The sequence below is a fragment of the Eucyclogobius newberryi genome, unplaced genomic scaffold (assembly GCF_026437365.1).
Source record: "Eucyclogobius newberryi isolate DKJ021-1_F unplaced genomic scaffold, fEucNew1.0.hap1 SCAF_10, whole genome shotgun sequence".
NCBI classification, from domain to species: domain Eukaryota; kingdom Metazoa; phylum Chordata; class Actinopteri; order Gobiiformes; family Gobiidae; genus Eucyclogobius; species Eucyclogobius newberryi.
Window position 1 is genome coordinate 22328792 of NW_027315724.1, and position 18153 is coordinate 22346944.

The 18153-nt window shown below is 39.6% G+C and overlaps 1 protein-coding gene across 1 annotated transcript in view; it reads left to right on the top strand.

The window, feature by feature from the left end:
• Positions 1 to 10813: 10813 nt before the first annotated feature.
• Positions 10814 to 18153, top strand: part of drd2a (dopamine receptor D2a) — a 49393-nt gene continuing 42053 nt past the window's right edge. Inside the window, exon 1 of the mRNA XM_072463147.1 lies at positions 10814 to 10864. The gene's annotated coding sequence lies outside the window, so the exon portion shown is untranslated. The remainder of the gene's footprint in view (positions 10865 to 18153) is intronic.

Genomic DNA, 18153 nt, shown 5'->3' on the forward strand with positions numbered 1-18153 from the left:
TAAAAGCAGATGATGGTCCAAATTAAATTGCTGTGTGCTGTGCTCTCTGAATGTAATTACAAAGCTGTGAATAATACAATGCTCTGAATACGTTGGGAAAAATTGAGGAATAAAATGAACTTTTTAAGACGGTAAAACTTTTAAAATTCAGTTTGGCTTTCCAACTCAGACCTTACTCTGAACTCTCAGAAGTGTAGAATGCTTTGAAAAATCATAAGATTTTCTGACATTCATGCTAATTATGCTTGATTCTTTGGAGTCAGTGAAAAAATAATTTATCAAGACCCATCAATTATTTTGCGAACCTACCATCTGGGACGGGGGAAAAGTGGTCTCACGAACAGCTCATCAGGTAAGTCTAAACCAGCATTACACCATTATAAAAATCAATGTTTGGCCTTTAACTCTGGCTGTGCATGCTTCAGTTACACTGTGGCTGGTGCTCTGTCTCGGCGGAGCTGTGCTTTAGACATGGTTCACTTCTCCGTCTTTCAAGCATTTGTTGTTTGCTGACACATGCCACTGAGGTCTCTGCTCCCCGGCCCCTTTCGTCCTCTTCATTATTTTTCCTTCAGTAATGTCAAATTAGAAGCGTTTTGGTCACACCGCTTTGCCTCTAATAATTGCAGGCATAAATTAAAACATATTTTCTGAAATCACATGTTGTAGTCAGTCTGGGATGTGACCTTCAAAAGAGAAATAACATATCTAAGTGACGTGGTGGATCTAGAAACTAATCAGAGAAGGGCAGTGCGGTCAGGCCAAGGGCTTCTAGAGCAGCTGATGAACAGCCATGGATCAGGTGAAGAGATGGAGAGTTTTGAGACGGTTTTCTGTAAATTTACGTTTTTCTGCTGAAAATGTATAAACCGCACTTAAATGCGTATGAACCGAAAACATGGTCATCTTTTTAATTTTCAAGTCTGCTAAATTGAAACGGAAGAAACAAAAACAAGTATTGAACTACACTTTCCCAAGCAGTTATTTGAGTGACATTTAAATAAGCAGAGCATATTTAAGTTTGTCATGAGGGAATGCATTATAAATATTGGTGCTTTATCTATCTATTTTTTTATTATTTATATTATTATCTACAAAAAGCCACTAATCATATTTAATCAGGAATTTTATGATATATGTTAACAAATAATGATGAATTAATTATATATCATGACATATATTTGAGTGTCTTTTATATAATTCCTTGCTATTTCATGGGCATGTTACCAGATGTACTTAATAGGTAATATGTATAATCAATATTCACCTAAAGAAACAATTCTCGCACTACTTTCAACCTTTAGATTACCACTTAATTTTAGATCTAGCCCTTTCATTTGGTTTGTCATCACGCTATCATTCATGGATTAATATGAATATGTAATATTATGACAAGCCCTGCTGTTTTTACTTTTTCAGAGTAAAGTACTACAGGATGGAGTAAAAGTACTACAGGATGGAGTAAAAGTACTACAGGATGGAGTAAAGTACTACAGGATGGAGTAAAGTACTACAGGATGGAGTAAAAGTACTACAGGATGGAGTAAAGTACTACAGGATGGAGTAAAAGTACTACAGTATGGAGTAAAGTACTACAGGATGGAATAAAAGTACTACAGGATGGAGTAAAAGTACTACAGGATGGAGTAAAGGTACTACAGGATGGAGTAAAGTACTACAGGATGGAGTAAAGTACTACAGGATGGAATAAAAGTACTACAGGATGGAGTAAAAGTACTACAGGATGGAGTAAAGTACTACAGGATGGAGTAAAAGTACTACAGGATGGAGTAAAGTACTACAGGATGGAATAAAAGTACTACAGGATGGAGTAAAAGTACTACACGATGGAGTAAAAGTACTACAGGATGGAGTAAAGTACTACTGGATGGAATAAAAGTACTACAGTATGGAGTAAAAGTACTACAGTATGGAGTAAAGTACTACAGGATGGAGTAAAATTACTACAGTATGGAGTAAAATACTACAGGATGGAGTAAAGTACTACACGATGGAGTAAAAGTACTACAGGATGGAGTAAAGTACTACAGGATGGAGTAAAAGTACTACAGGATGGAGTAAAGTACTACAGGATGGAGTAAAGTACTACAAGATGGAGTAAAGTACTACAGGATGGAGTACCAGTCAAGGTTGAACCAGTTTTGAGACGGCTGAAGCTGTGGTGTAACATGTTGAATGTGAATCAGCCAGTGACACAGTTCAAAGTATATCAATGGCAGGAACACTATCTCTCCTGCATCAGTTCACAGTAGTGAGAAGCACAGGCCCATTCTTCATGTGGAGTCACAGCGGTGCTCTGCAGGGGCCGTGTGAGCCCCACAGCGCCCTGTGACAGAGATGAATCGTCAGCTTTGCCTCTCCATCGTCAGAGCGTGTGCATGAGAGCAGTGGGTGTCCTGGCTGAATGAGACTTTCAGGTATTTCCCCCTCACATTCACTTTGATTCTGGTCTTCCTACTCGCTTGTATACCTAAAATATTCCTTTCACTCTGGATTGATCTGTGGTTGATCCCACATGTGTAACTGTAATAGTCATCAGAAAGAACTTCTCATTTAGGGTTCAAAGGTCATTGAACCTATTTGCAGATGGCACATAGCAATGAATAACTTGCTAGTTGCACAAAAGCCTTGAGATTTATGATGCTGTATTTAGTCAGACTCTATTTTTATTTTTTGTTCATGACTTATTTTGAATGCCTCACTTTATCATAGTTTGCATAATCACATGATTCCCAGCAATTACAGACGAGATGAGAACCTTGCCTTCAAACTAAAAAAACATCTATCTGGGTCCAGGTCTGTACACCTTGTGAGATATAGGACCAGTGCCTTGGTCTGTTTACCCTATTTTGAGCTGCAAAAGACAGAAGGCAATATGATTATTTTGAATTCTTTGTTTTAAGAATAAGACGAGACAGTATTCCTCAAATTTGTTCCATACATTCTTTCTTTCTAGGCTCAACATCTGTACTCCCTGTTATGGCTCCCTCAGCTCATTTGACACCCAGGAGGAGCCCCCCACACGCCAGCTAATGATCACATCATAAACTCACTTCTGGGTTCCAATTACAGTCAAGAGTTTCTTTTTTAAAATAAAGATCCTCATTCCAGCATTTTAGTTGTTGGAATGCGCCTTCATTACTGGAGCTAGTCTTCTGTCTTCTGACCCTATTTACCCTTCTGCAATATCCACCTCTGCCTCTCTACTTCCTTTGCTGTTTGTTTGGCATTTTCTTTTCCAAAATGGGCAACTTCTTTTCAAGCTGTGTCAGACTTGAATCAAACTCCCAGTCTTCATCGCAATACAATAGAGCAACCGTTGCTGATTCTGACAGCTACAGCTGAAGCACTTTCTCAAAGCGAAACACAAGTATCTCTTTTTAACTTTTCCCAGAGAAGAAGATGGGGCATCGATGGAGCAGGATTTGCTGACATGCTGTGCTGTAATAGTTTTCCTCACGAGGATAACTGCTCGCTGGTGCTTGGAAAGAGCAGCAAGCGCTGCCCAGTGTTCCACTGGTTAAGGTTAAGCACTTATGCGGGGTTATGCACTTGAATCCCGGCTTTGTCAATTTACTGTATGTCCTCCCTTCTCTCGTCCCCATTTCATGCTAAAACGGCCCTGTCTGATAAAGCCTTTAAAAAAAGAAGAAAAGAAAAGAGCACCAAACACAACAGGGGGGTGTTTTAGTTGAAATAGCATTTTGAATGCATCATATTTCATGAAGTTCGATACAATTTTCCCATGGCTACTTCAGCTACAAACAAATATATCGCCAATCGAGGTTACATTTAAAGGAAGGTAAAGGGCAGCCACACACAGCAATTTATACATAATAAATTCAATACATTTTATTTTGTACATTCTGTACTGTATACAGTAAATTGAAGAGGAACTGTACAACAATGAGACATTTTTATTAAACCTAATGAAATAAATTAACACATATTACCTGAATTCATTACCTGAATATATTATATTACCTGAACTCATATTCTCACACGTGAGATCTTTGGTGAGACATGGCTAAGATAAGATCACCTTTATTTGTCCCACAATGGGAAAATTCCAGTGTTGCAACAACACTCTTAATAAAAACAACACTCTTATTTACAGCTGTTAAATGGACAGAAAATATTGCACCAGGATGATTGACATTATGTCACAGTATTGCACATGAATATGTCAGTATTGCACATGATTATGAAGCTGAATGACACATGTTCAGGGCTAATGGTGTTCTTTGTAGAGTCTGATAGCAGCAGAAGTAAAGACCTGTGACACGTCTCCTTCACACTGGAGGGTGGATCAGTCTCTCACTGAGGCTGCTCTCCAGAGCGGACAGTGTCCTGCAGGGGGCGACGCTCATGGTCCAACAGAACGTGAGTTTAGCCAGGACCCTTCTGTCCCCCACATGGTGGTGTGCTCTTTGAATGATTAAACATCTAGTTGAACTGCCTGTGGTTGTATTAGCTGTCTCAATACATTCACATTATTTCATAATGAAAGTCATAATCTTGTTGCCCAGTGGTGGAGTGGTTAAGGCACAGCACACATACCAGGCTCCAAGTGCAGCCGGCTGCAGTGTCGTGAGAATCCCGACAACTCCCGACAATTTACTGCATGTCCTCCCCTCTCTCTCACTCTCCTGTCTAATAAAGCCTACGGGCAACAAAATCTAAAAAACAAATATTTAAAAAGTCATAGTTACCTCTGTGAAGGCTTGGACTGGCTCAAAGAAATCTCCCATGTCAAACAGACTGCTTACTCAAGATGAATTATTAGTCTATTATTGATTGAAGGTCATTTACATTTACAACATGTAACAACAAGATCAATATCAATATTCACTGCTAGAATACATTTGTGTCAACCAACAAATTTGAGAATGTACAACACATTCTCTATTCTCTATAGTTTCTATTGAATCACACTATGCACCATTTTCAATGCTAAATGCCCAAGCAACAATGACTTGCTTTGAACGCAGCCTCATCTGAGTGACGTCTCGCCTGAGCATTCCTGTCATATATGTTTTCATATTACAATGTGTCAGTTTTATTGTCTCTTTTGAAATGTGCAAAGAAACAATAAAGCTACAAAACAACATGGTAGAATTTAGACAGAACAATACAATCCAAAGTAAAAACATCAACCAACGCTCAAGTAAGAATTGATTTATGTAATCAGTGTAAACAGTTTCTTTCATTTTAGCCAGTCAATATTGACAAATCTCTGTATTTTCAGACATTAGAAAAACAAGTCTTTGTCTGCAATCAGTTCCAGACAGAAACTGTGCGGTGAAAGTAAACAAAAGACTACATTTTCACAGTCTAAAGATATATTATTCTAAAATGTGAGAAGGAATGTGGCACACTACATTGAGTATTTGCCCATCAAGAAGAGACGTTTGAGTCCATGTAACTCTCCTATAACAAAACAGCTAAAGAACACGTTGTAATTGTGAGCTGAGTCAGGGAAGCGTGTGTTTTAGTCAATTGAAGCTATGGGTCAAATATAACAATTGATTCTTTTCGATTGATATCAAAATATGGATGGACTAAATATCTCTGTAGGCCAGGTAGTAGTAAATTTTTTACTGGCCAAATTTGCTTGCCTGAAAATTAAACAAACTACTATTTAAATGATTAGAATCGCCTTTGGCATTTAACCAGGTTATATAATGTTGTTTCCTCAAAGGAAAAAAAAATGGACTTGTGATTGTCATAATAGGCCACAGAGTGTCCTCTTCTGCACCAGCAATTGTCACTTAAGTGACCTTGAGCGTCGCACTTACCTCAGTCATATTCAAATGCTGCAGTGTGGCCCTCCTTGTTCTGTTCTGACTCCTTGTTCTATTCTGACAGAACAAGGAGGGCCACACTGTAGCCCACTTTATTTGTGCACTTGGATGTACTTTCAATGAAGATTTGATTTCTGAATTCCCAGGATTCATTATTTACATGTTTTGCACGTCAGGGCATGGTTCCCATCTATTCTCTCCCACAAGCTGTAACTGTAACAAAGAAACAGGATGTAGGCTTGCATTATTCCCATACACTTGAGCTCTTTTGAACAGAGTTCAATAACACATCTCTGAGGAAATGTTATATAGGTCTACATAATACATATAAATCCACCCCTTCTGAAAGCAATTTCTTTACTATTGACACAAGATACATTGTTTTTCCATCATATTCTGTGAAACGTTTAATTAAGGGGACACGACTTGTATGTAGTACTGCAAACCTCTGGAAGGCGTTCGCCTTCAATTTGCGCCTTCGCCGCCAAGTCCCTTTGAACACGCCCCTCGACGTAACTGCAGTTGTGGCGTTACAAAAATCCATTGATTTGAACAATAGGTTTTATTCCTTTTCTATTAAGGAGCACTGGATGAACAAGGGATTAGACCAACTCAAAACATCTACCGTATGTACAATTACATGTATGCATACTGTCATATGTTCATCTTTATCAGGAGTGAGTTATTATTATTTAGTATGTTGTGATTGATTTGCTCCAGGATTGTGGGGAGGGACGATCTTTTTTGTTTTGCAGATATTTTAGAGAAATAACAAAATAGTTGTAAAATAGTTAACACTTGTTTAATTAATCTGTAACCTTTCTGGTGTCTGCTTGTCTCCACGGAGAAGCTATTGCTATGGAGACAAGCATATATAACACTACCTGACTAAGTTACAGTTCAGATCTGTTGTGTGTGTGTATGTAATGTATTTTCAGTAATTAAAGCTGTAATTGAATAACTGTCCGATTGATACGTTTAATGCCATACTGTGGAATATTCCAGGCAAAGCAATAACATCTCTCTCAACCGGAGTTTTTTTTAAAATTTCTGTCCCGTTGCAAAATAGGCAAGGATATGTGTTTAAAGGAAGTGTTTTTGTTAATATGCACTTTCAACCCATCCTAATAAAACTAATCTAAAATATCCTGCGTGTGAAAATATGAATTTATCTTTTTCTGCAATAGATCTTTTTCTGCATTCAACACATGTAAGAGCTGACATTTTTCCCTTTGCATGTTTAGTCTTCTGTAAACCGTGTCAACAGGATTCTATACAGTTTCTTATAAACTACATGACCTCAGTGACTGTGTGTGACCACGAGCGTAAATGAATGCTGTGTGTTTGTTGTGGACGTTAAGCTCCACAATCATTTGCTGTGCTAGTTACAGGGATTGACTGAATAATCTGTGCTGCAGATGTCCACTGCATAAAAATAACTAATCAGGCTGCACATGGTTTTATGGGGCAGGTTTTATTGGGAGTGGAAATGTACTTTTAATACTTTGGCTGATTTAGTTATTATTATAGCATAACACAGTTTTAGTGTTTATGTGTAAAACATTGTTACAACAACTCTACAACAAAATTAGAGTAATTAATTATGTGAACTCTTATGGCCCAATTTATTTATTTATTTTTGCTTTGCTTTCCAAGGGTGCCACATCTTCTGCCTGTGGGCAGGGATTTGTTGGAATTCCACAGGATGAAGCCAGATACCCTTCCTGATCGTCAATTTTTCCAGGGTTAAGACGAAAACAAAGTTTATGCTGGAGCTGTAACAAACATTAACTTCCTGTTTAGTTGATATTAGATAGAATAATGTCCCAAGTTTGTTTCTGCACTGACCCCACAGTGCAAACGCTTAAAACTGAATGTTAAAAATAATGCAAATATTGCATGTTTAATTCAGTCTGAATCCTGTGTTCAGCACTTGAGTTGTGGGAGACTTTATAATAAATGCAGCCTTATGGGCCTATAAGTATAAAACTTTTCCTCTAAAAACATGCATTTACCCAGTTCATTTTCAGATATTGGGATTGTGTAATAAAAAATAAAAAAAGAGTTGAATTCAACTCAACAACAAATATTGCTAAACTGCTTTATTAAAGTAATTGTACTTTTTAAGCAGCACCTCTCTGTTGAGGAATAGCTAAAAATATTCATAAAGACTATGATAGTAACATCTTGATGTAGATTTTTATCCTCCCAGCCATATGCATATTCTCTACATTTGAGACCAGCCTCAAATGAAAAGCATTTGATTTTCCGACTGACTGGCACATCATATCTTTCCCAACAGCTGTCCTATTTGATCTCCAGATATCTGCTTGTGGTCTTCACCTTTCTCTTCTTATCTGTCTCCCCATCCTTCCCTCAGCATTATCCCTCTGAAAGACTGCCACTCCAACTCTCACTTTTGCCTTTTTAGTCACCCCCTGTCCCGTCGCCAGTAACAAGTTGTATTAGCAGCTTTTATGTCAAAGTGAAGTGCTGCTTTGCCAAATTTGTTTCATTTTCCCCAGCTCCTCTCGATTCTGCTCACTACTAGTGGCTTTCTCTCCCCGCACTGGACCTGACAGCTTTGGCGTTGCATAGAATCTACAATCTGTTTACCCTAGAAGGAGCAGCATAGCACCTTCTCATTCGCAGTGCGCCCTATCTTGTACACCATATTTCAGATGGGAGGAAACTCTGGGATTACACCATGTTTTATCGCTCTGACGGGGGAATACTGTAAGCGTGCCATATCAACTGTTTTGGTTACTGACCGTCATGCGTTTTGGCCAAATGTCTGACCATCAAAACAAGGTAGTAGTGGCCTTATAAATTGTCAGCAGTAAGAAGGTGTGCTACCAGCCTACGCGAGCCAGAGAGAGTCCTTGCTGGTTATCTACAAGGAGCCAGGCATCCACACAAAAGAACTGACAATAAGCTATTACGTGTTTAAGTGCTTGAGAAAAATGTCCGAGGCTTAGTATCAATGTGAGTTATTTTATTGATTGAAGTTGTTTCATGAGGATTCAGACAGTAATTTCATTTTTTTCCTCTAATTTAATCCAAGAGGGACAAACTAGTGTAGCCTTTGCTGCAGCTCCGAACTGGGTGAGGAGAAAACAAATCAGTGCAGAGGAGTCAGGTCGTGAACTGTAAGACATAGTAAAAGTCAAACCATCAGAGTATTTGCTCTAGTTTGAATAAATGAAGTGAATACATGAATTGCCTTTAACCAAGACAACCATGCAAAGAGTGGCTCGTTTTGGCAAACATCTCCCAAAAGCAAAACTCAAGCGGTATTTGAGGCCTTTGCCAGAAGAACAGCGATGCCTCTAATACCACGGTGCCAGATCCTACACACTGTGAGAAGTCTAACACAGTCCAAGTCTAATTTAATGATTGTGCATGCCTCAAAGGTGCTGTACCTGATTTTAAAAAGAATGAAAAGCATAACTAGCTCATTTCTAACGTGTTGTAGTGGTTGATGATTTATTTAATATACTAGCATCGGATTCATGTCCATTTTCACAACTTTCAAAGCTCGGAGCAGAGTTGACAACAATTAGCACTTCCTGCTCCGCAATGGAGGATAACACTCTATATTTAGATACAAACAGCACACATCAGTCTCATTTTCACCCAAAGAACTGTGTTTACAATATATCTGTAATGAAAAAATCAGATGGTCTACAGCTTCTTTAAGACTTAAACACATCTCAAATAACCCAAAAAATCTATATATTTGTAAGACCTTAAAGTAATCATGAACACTGCCTTTAGATGGACAATAAATATGCTTTCCCTGTTCTCAACCATTGTCTAAATAAACAACAAGGAATGACGTTCTATGTAAATTAATGAATAAATGAATAGGCTAGATTAATCACGCCATAAAAGCTCATAAAATAAATGCAACAAAAATGATAAGGTGGCTTCTCTCTGGGCTGTAATTTGATAAACTGAATAGTGTTCCTTTTACAACTTTTGATGGAGTGCATGTGCATTAGAATAGCTTAGTTTTATTTATTTTTTAAAGTATTATTTTTCACACAGAAGCCCCTCAAACCTGCCTCTAAAGGTTGCATCTGCCCAAACACTACACCGGGACTGTCCACGGTGACCTTCAACCCCATCGGGTGTGACTGACGTGAGGAGACTATGTCCAGTATTTGTATTTTTTGTATTTCATCCACACAAAGGCAAAGGTCACGCGTCAGGCTCTACATACAAATAAAATAACAGTTCATTTGGAGTTAAACCAACAACCCCTCAATATCTTTGACATCCTCCATGAGCATGAGAGGGAGATAACTACCGTGGTTAATAAGAAAAGACGAGGCAAAATCGCAAAAAAAGAAAAAAATCATGTTATTTCAAAGTTGCAAATGCAATTAATCGCAGAAAAGAATTTGTGCTCATTTGGATTCACTCACTGTAGACTATTGAATCCATGGAAACAATAGTAACATCTCCTTCACACCTCCTCACGCGCCTCTCATCACCTTCAAATGGTTCGCGTAAAGCGCACCGATCGCGTGCTTTGGGGAGGCGGTTTCAGCCCCGTGCGTGGCGCTCACATTAAAGGATATACGCACGTGCAGAGCAGTGCCTCACAGATAATGTATCCCCGCCTTGAATGTGCACACTTCTTTTTTTTTCCACCCACAGTGGCTTAGCTCTCCAGCCTCCGTCATTAGGAAAGGTCCGTGCGTAACGCTCCAGAGGAACTGTTCCGCGCAGCAGCCAATCCAGCGCCCGCTCCTCTCTGCGATGCTCAGCTGAGGGTTTTTTCACACGGACGGACACCGAGAGCACGGGAAGAGACTCCATGCCCCGCGTTATGCTCTTGCTTTGACACCGGGATACATCAAATGTCTCGGGTGCGAGCGGCTGCGATCTGGGAAGACTCAATGATGGACCAAAGCCAATGACGGACACAGTGGAAGAAAAGCTTTTGTGCGGATCCAGTTGGATTTAACAGTGCTTGACTGTAAAAAAAAGAAAAAGAAAAAGAAAGGTTTGCTCAAACTTATGGCGTGAAGGTAAGATTCATTTTGCATAAACTTCTATTGTGCTTCAGACTAGAATGTGTTGTCTATGAAATGACTGTAGCCTTTCCCAAGTGGTAGGATTAAAAGCACAACACAGACGTCCCCAGCTGTTTTCTTGCTAAGGGAATCATCCTGATCCAAGGTGTATTAGACATAATTGCAGTAGCCCTATATTAACTTTTATGGTTAAACTGCCTGTGTCAGTTGAAAGCACTCCGTTGTGTGACCAAATAGATAAATGTCCAGTAAACACCAATGACACGTCCGTCCGCCACAAGCCACAGACAGTGCACTTCTCCCTGGTGCTGACTTCAGATCTGTTTGTGCACAATTAGTGTCCCCACTTTTCTCCTGAGATCTGACTTCCTCGACACAGCGTTTTGTGTCGGGCAGGTGGAAGCCGCAGCTGTTTAACTGAGCACAGACGCACGGACGCACGGACGCACGGACGCATCTCGGAGCAAGTTAACGGGGCGTTCTGGAGAGAAAGGACGCGGGGATCAACTCCAGCAGCCCCGACGCCTCTGCCCAGTGTCTGACCCTAAAGACTTTACAGCAGCTTATTTGAGCTTAATGCATTGGAGCAGCCCAGTCATTTATTGATGAGGGAGAGCTTTAGAGACGCTGTTTTGCTGTACGTGCCACATAATATGCAGCTCATTATTTCCCGCTGCCATTAGGTCAAAAGGCTTTCTATAGGCCCTTATGATTGTGATGTTTTTGTTTTTTTTAACCTCCATAAAAAGAAGCCAACAAAAGAGTAAACAGTTGAATAGGTTAAATAGTCTTTGTACTTTTTGGAGGTGGAGCTGATTGGGGTTTAACCTAATTGGACAAATACATTATTAACATGGTGCTCTATGTCCAAAAAAGAGTTGTATTGTCAGAAGTATGTTTTTTCTCCAGGATTATTGCATAACTTGGTAAGCAAGAGTGACATTTGCACCAGGTCACAACACCTGGTGGCTACAACAGAAATGACCTTAAACATCTTCTGACAGGGCTGTGTCTCCAAAAGAAAATTGCTTATGTCAGGTCCACTGAATTGATTTCAAAAGAGAATGAGCGAGGGTGTGCTCAGAGCTGGGATGCTGGCTCCGTTTACCTCCTGTACAGTGCAGCTTCTTGGATAATGCATGACTGTGAGGCGGTGTGGTTCCCTTGTACCAGAGCACCTGATGCAGTGCTTGTCGGGCCTGCTGTGTGATGCAGACAAACCTCCCGGGTGGTTTCACATTATGGTATTTGATAAGAAATATTATCTCATCATGACTTGGCTTGAGAGGGCAGCATGGATTCTGCATGATGGTGTCTGGTGTCAGGGAGACCACATCCCTCTATTGGCACAGGAATTAAAAGGTTTCAGCCCTGATCACTTGATGCAGCATGTCAATACTGACATTTAAATTCAGCACACTACTCCCATGACAATTGACATGCATTTAACAAAAACAACTAAGTCTCTGCCCCGGGCCTATTCAATTCAATTATAGCCAATAACTTAGCACTAGAATTAGATCTTGCTGGGCTGTGTAATATACCGTTTAATAACAAATAATGTTTTTTCTCACCCTGTCAAATACATTTCCATTCACTGGGCTATGCCTTTGCTCTATACAACCCATGAGAACTATTGATATGAAGTATTGTGAGGATTTAGTGTATTTTTCCTTTGAACTGTGACTGTAACCCTGAGTTTGTGAAGCTCTAGTTTCTCTCACAGCTCCTCGCACCGTTCAAAGAATGACCGTGAATGATGTGACTTGGTGACTCTAGTGCGTTGACACTTGTTATTTAGTCCAAATTTGAGGCCATTTAAATCCTAATGTGAACTTGGTTTCGTCCTGTCCAAGTCCTTGTTTAGTCCTGACCATTTCCAAATGTAGTTTTGGGTTTGGTCCTTATATTTTGAGATAGTAAACGTGCACGCGTGGCTGCACAGTTCACGCGTGCACATTTACAATCTCAAAACGTGTAAAGTAGCACCTATTGTGAATGAATGCGAGCTGAAAATGACCAAGATAAAGCTAAAATGATGCAGCTTGAGAACATTCTGATCGAGTGTACATACAGACAGAAAAGGTTTTTACACATTCACTGTGTAATTGTGATGTAATGAATCCACGGTCAGAGTCATATATTCTCTCTGAACATGGCATCTGTTGGAGTCTGCATAGAATCAGAATCAGAAAGAGGTTTATTGCCATTGTCAGGAACTTACTTTGGCATTAAGGTGCAACATACAACAATGAACGATAATAGTAGCTAAATACATCAAATAGGGCCTGTATAAAATTCCAGTTGTTAAATGACTTGACAATCATTTCAATAATTGATACCTTGTGACTTGTTTTAGCCCTAAATTTCTTAAACGTATTAGAAATATTAAACATTATCGAAAACTCTAGAGAAATGTGCGGTTTGCAACTCCCTTGCATTTGCTTTTCTAATATTTCTCCATGCTTTGAGGGCTAGTTAGAGAAAGATGTAAATGAGACCTTTTTCACCTTGTTAGAACAAATAGTCACAGCAGCAGCTGCAGAATTATTTGACCTTTGCACCGTTAGTCTAAACTTAGCTGAAAAATGAAGAATTATTCTTGCAGATCTAAGCTGTCAACATAGATTAGCAACCTGACGGCAGCACTTGCAAATAATATTTCACAATTATTGCATAAACCCTTGTGCGTGACAGTCCATTACAATTCACTCCCTAATGTCCTGTGCGTTACTCAAAGTCTGGTGCAGCTTCATTGTGTTTTGACAAGTAAATCATTTAATTCTATTGAATGTGTGCGCATGTATCTTACTGGCCTAGATTCTCTTACTCCTGAAACCCATTCCATGGCATGTCAAATACGTCAACACTCCAGGGACCAGCACAATCGCATGAAAAAGATAGAGGAGCCAATTAGGGCCAAAAGCCAATAGTAGATGCGGATATGATCTGGATATGCACTAGGTTACAGTTATAGTTAGTGCTTTGACTCTTGTCAGCTTGATGCTTTGTCTATACATTAATACTGTGCGTCCAGGCTATGTATTGATCCATAATGGTTCAATTCAATAGTGCATAATGCAACAGAAATAATTATGCCCTATAACTGATGTATGAGGACCAGCAGGCACACTTTGTTCTGTTTGTATATGCCATGTAATAGAAACTGGACAGTTACTGCAGGATGTTTTACCATCAATACCAAACTGTTCAATGCAAGAAATAAAGAAGGGCCGCCATCTTGGATTCTATCCTGTTCGTTTACATACGTCAAAAACAACAGAAAGTAATTAATCAACCGTAGAAAGATTTTCTGTCACCCTGAACCAAATTGAAGCAAAGCAATGTGCAAACAGCTGCTGTGTCTCTCCTGTGGCATATACTGTAGTGCCATTGACTGGTTAAAACATGTCCAAGCTTAAGAGGTATCAGATGTCCTTTGACTTAAAGCATGCTAGCAATAGATTTGGGGGAAATGCAGGCATAGAAGACCAAAGAGCCATGCATACACACATTAGTCCCAAGAGAGCGGTAAGTGTAGCAGCTGATGGGCTGTACTAATAGTTCCACCTTCTACAAGCAGCCAAGTGAAAGTGAATCGACACAGTAAAAACTCTTTGGATAGCAACTACCGGTATATTATTTGGGGCAGTGTTTTTGTTGGCGTTTGATAAAGAATAAAAGTCGGAAAGTATTGAAAAAGTGTGCCTATTGTGAAGCGGTCCCTGCAGACTGGAGTGATGCAGCTTCAGCAGATGGTGGCTGGCACACAAACAGAAACACTATTTACATGGATCTTTGTAAGCTCCTTTTGAAACTCCCCTTTGCACTGACAACCTTTTCAAGCCAAGCTCATAACAACAAAGATTTGAGGCTGACGCACCCCCATTTCAGTTTTGGCGTGACATGACACCCATGTCACTTTAAACATTTTCTTTTGTAGTTCAAGTGTCAAGTGCAGAATGGAGTTGAGCATAACACTAACATCAGTTCTGTGTCATCTTCCTTGACATTTCCTTTAAAAGCTCTGCTCGTGAACAAAGCCAGCGCGAGTGTGCTTGTTTGTGTGACCTTTTAAGACTATGACCATTTGTGTGAATTCAATGATTTTTCACATCAACCTCTTTGTGAAGAAATATGAGAAAACAGATAATGGAATCATGGTTAGTTATAGGTCCAACTATTTATTGTAACAAAATCATTCATTCTCTGTGCTGGGTTCATTTACTACAGAACCATGTGGGACGTCATAGAGAGCAAAGTACATGAGCATCAAGGGACGACACATGCCATGACACACATTCAAATACTACGGTCTGGGATGTAGTAGTTTGATGTGTTGTGTGTCCTGTTGTATGGTGGAATAGCCACAGTTACTCGTGTACTCATTCCCACACCAACCCACTGCACAAGAACATGGAGTAACCAAGCATGTGGAGCAGGAGGTCAGTCCAGGGAATGTCAGGTCATCTCCCGTTTAAAAGTCATTTAGAGTGTTGTCCAAAAGCATTTTTTTTTTTTTACTTTCATATTTAGTACTTTTTCTTCAGTTGTTGTTTAGGGAAATATTTTGAATTATTAAGTCTTTGACAATATATTTTATTCATAATTTTTTATTCATTTGGTTTGACCCAAAAGGGGCTTTTTGCTATATAGAGCAGTGAATGTGCAGTGCAGTTAACAACCAATGCAAAACGACGCGTTGGTAGCTTTTGTTGTCATCACTAATCCATCTTGCTGACCTTTTACGGGAGTTACAATCTTCTAAGCTGTGCTTGTTTCGTCAAGAAAATATCCACAACATAATTTTCAACAATCAAAATGTCCTCTCTGACACAATTCTAGTGCTAATAAAAGATAAGACATTATTTAGCCTCATAAAAAAACCCGGAGCATTCAAGGCAGGGTGACCATAGAATAGGCGGCAGTGTGTGCAGGTGCCAGACAGGAGCGATCGTGTAATGCCTATTCTGTGTCAAATAGAAGGAGGAATGATGACCACAGTGATCAATGTTATGTGGGGGAGGAGGCCGCTCACGCCAGTGTTGTTCATGTCGGCTGTTGTGATGTCATGCACCTTGGAGTAATGGTCAGGATGCACACTGTGGCCTTGCTTTGGTCTTTCTATGTCTTTTTTAGAGAAATAGTCTCTCCATACCATGAACTGGAGTGATGGTAGAGCATCGATGTATTAAGGCCTCAGGTACTGTCTTGTTCATTCATAGTGTGTCTCACAGCTTATGATTAACAAAGGTGTGTGAAAAGATCCACAGCAGGAGAAGTAATGCAATAGTTGTAGAGCAGTAGAATTAAGACCCATCTCACATGTTGATGGTTGTTAAAAGCCTCTGTGGGAAGACCTCACACCAAAGACAAGTCCAATTGTTAGCAAAGAGCAGGATATATCCTAAAGAGGGCGATGGAAATGAGTGAACAACCTTCTCCTTTCTCTAAGAAGTTGTGAGTCAGCTTTATGTCACCATTTTTGTGTGTAATGGCAGGATTTGGCCTAACACTAACCTTTGTCTCATACTGTATCAGTAACATAGATGGATCGCTGAAGAGCACGGCCAGTGGGCTTTTGTTTTCACGGATGATGCATTGGTGTCTTTTATTTGGCCTTTTATGTCCCTGTCTTCCTTCCCTTCAGTGTAACTTGTCTCGGGGCTGCCTGGCTGTTGTCCAGTAATTCATTTGTTTTCACCTCCTCCTGACAGGTAAAGTCTCCCAAAAATGTGCTGCTGTTGCAATGATTCAGATTATTGCATCTGCCAGTCAAATAAATGACCCTCCAAATCTGCGATGCTAATAAAGCCACACCCCTTACCCCCCATGATAATAAGCTGATATATGAGAGTCATTTAATACATGATCGCGTTCACTAACTACGCTTGATTCAATTTTGGTTAAGTTATTTATTTGATTTATTGAACTTAAAGAACCAAATCTGCATGTTCCACTTGAGTGCTAATAACCCAGTGTCCTTATATTGGACAGGAAGAGACATAATGGTGGCTACGTTTCAGGAAATTCTGTGGTGATGAAGTACAGAGGAAAGCAGGGATAATTGCAACACCTAAATAACGACACCGTAATTGCTACTCTGAACAGGCAGGTTTATTTTGAGCACAGTAAAAGTCATAGCCGCTACCACCTCCACACAAAGCTTGCAGAAATTAGCCGTGCACCAGTGACAAGCGGGCTTCTGCCTCCCATTAAAAAAGGCCCGTTTTTTTCCAGAAAGGGGAATTCACCAGATAGTAATTGACTTTGCCTGTTTTAACGATTTTGACCTGCGAACTAAAAGGGATTTAGCAAATAGAAAACTAATTACAGTGAAGGCTATCGAGGAGTCGAATCAAACCCTTTGACAATATTGATGGACTGGTATCAGCTGCAATTCGGCTGCTCCTGTGGGCTGGGCTTTAACGCCATTGGAGGAATATTGTCTCTATCCGTGGGTTTCAGAATGAATCTTTGAGTTCTTGTAAAATAAAGTGTGAGCCTCATATTTGCATCTTTCAAAATAATCCTCTGGGAGTTTACAGTATAGTTTGTTTCTTGTGAAATTGGATTCATTTCCTGACAGCTAGTTTTGTGATTAACTGGTCGTTGTAGGAGAAACCGCACAGTTTGTAGCACCGTTTAATGAAGTGCATTGTGGTTGCACAGTAGAGACGGCAATAACAGCACAATGAGCAGACTGATGCCAATTACCAGCGCTTACCTGGTGACTGAAGATCAACTGCCGTTCAGAAAGCTGTTTGAAAGCTCAAATCCAAAACAAAAGAGCAGCCGCAATTCAATAAAGCGAGTCACAAAGATATTCTGTGCCAGACGAGACAATAAACGATTAAAGGAAAATTCTTACATGACAGATTCGTAATTTATTTCTGAGTGAATTAGTCATAATAACTACATAAAATAAAAGGGTAAAATAGTCTATTATTTTTAACAACAGCAGCTTAATTAGTTTAAGTGCATCACTCTTCAGGCATTAAAAGGCTTGATTAAGTAAGCATTTAGCCAAAAATCCACTCACATAATCATAATTTGCTATATTTTCTGGTAATGAGAAAAAAGATTAGTTGTCTCCTCACATATGGAGCGTTTCACTTCGGCAGCAATAAACCATGAAGACCATACAGAAATAAACAGACTTTTACATTTTGCTAGTTTTGTTCAATTATTCAGTAAATAGTAAATACATTCATCTCCAAGTGAAAAAGAGATATTAGAGCAGGGTCCATGCTGAGACATAGGTGAACATTGTCCCCACACTT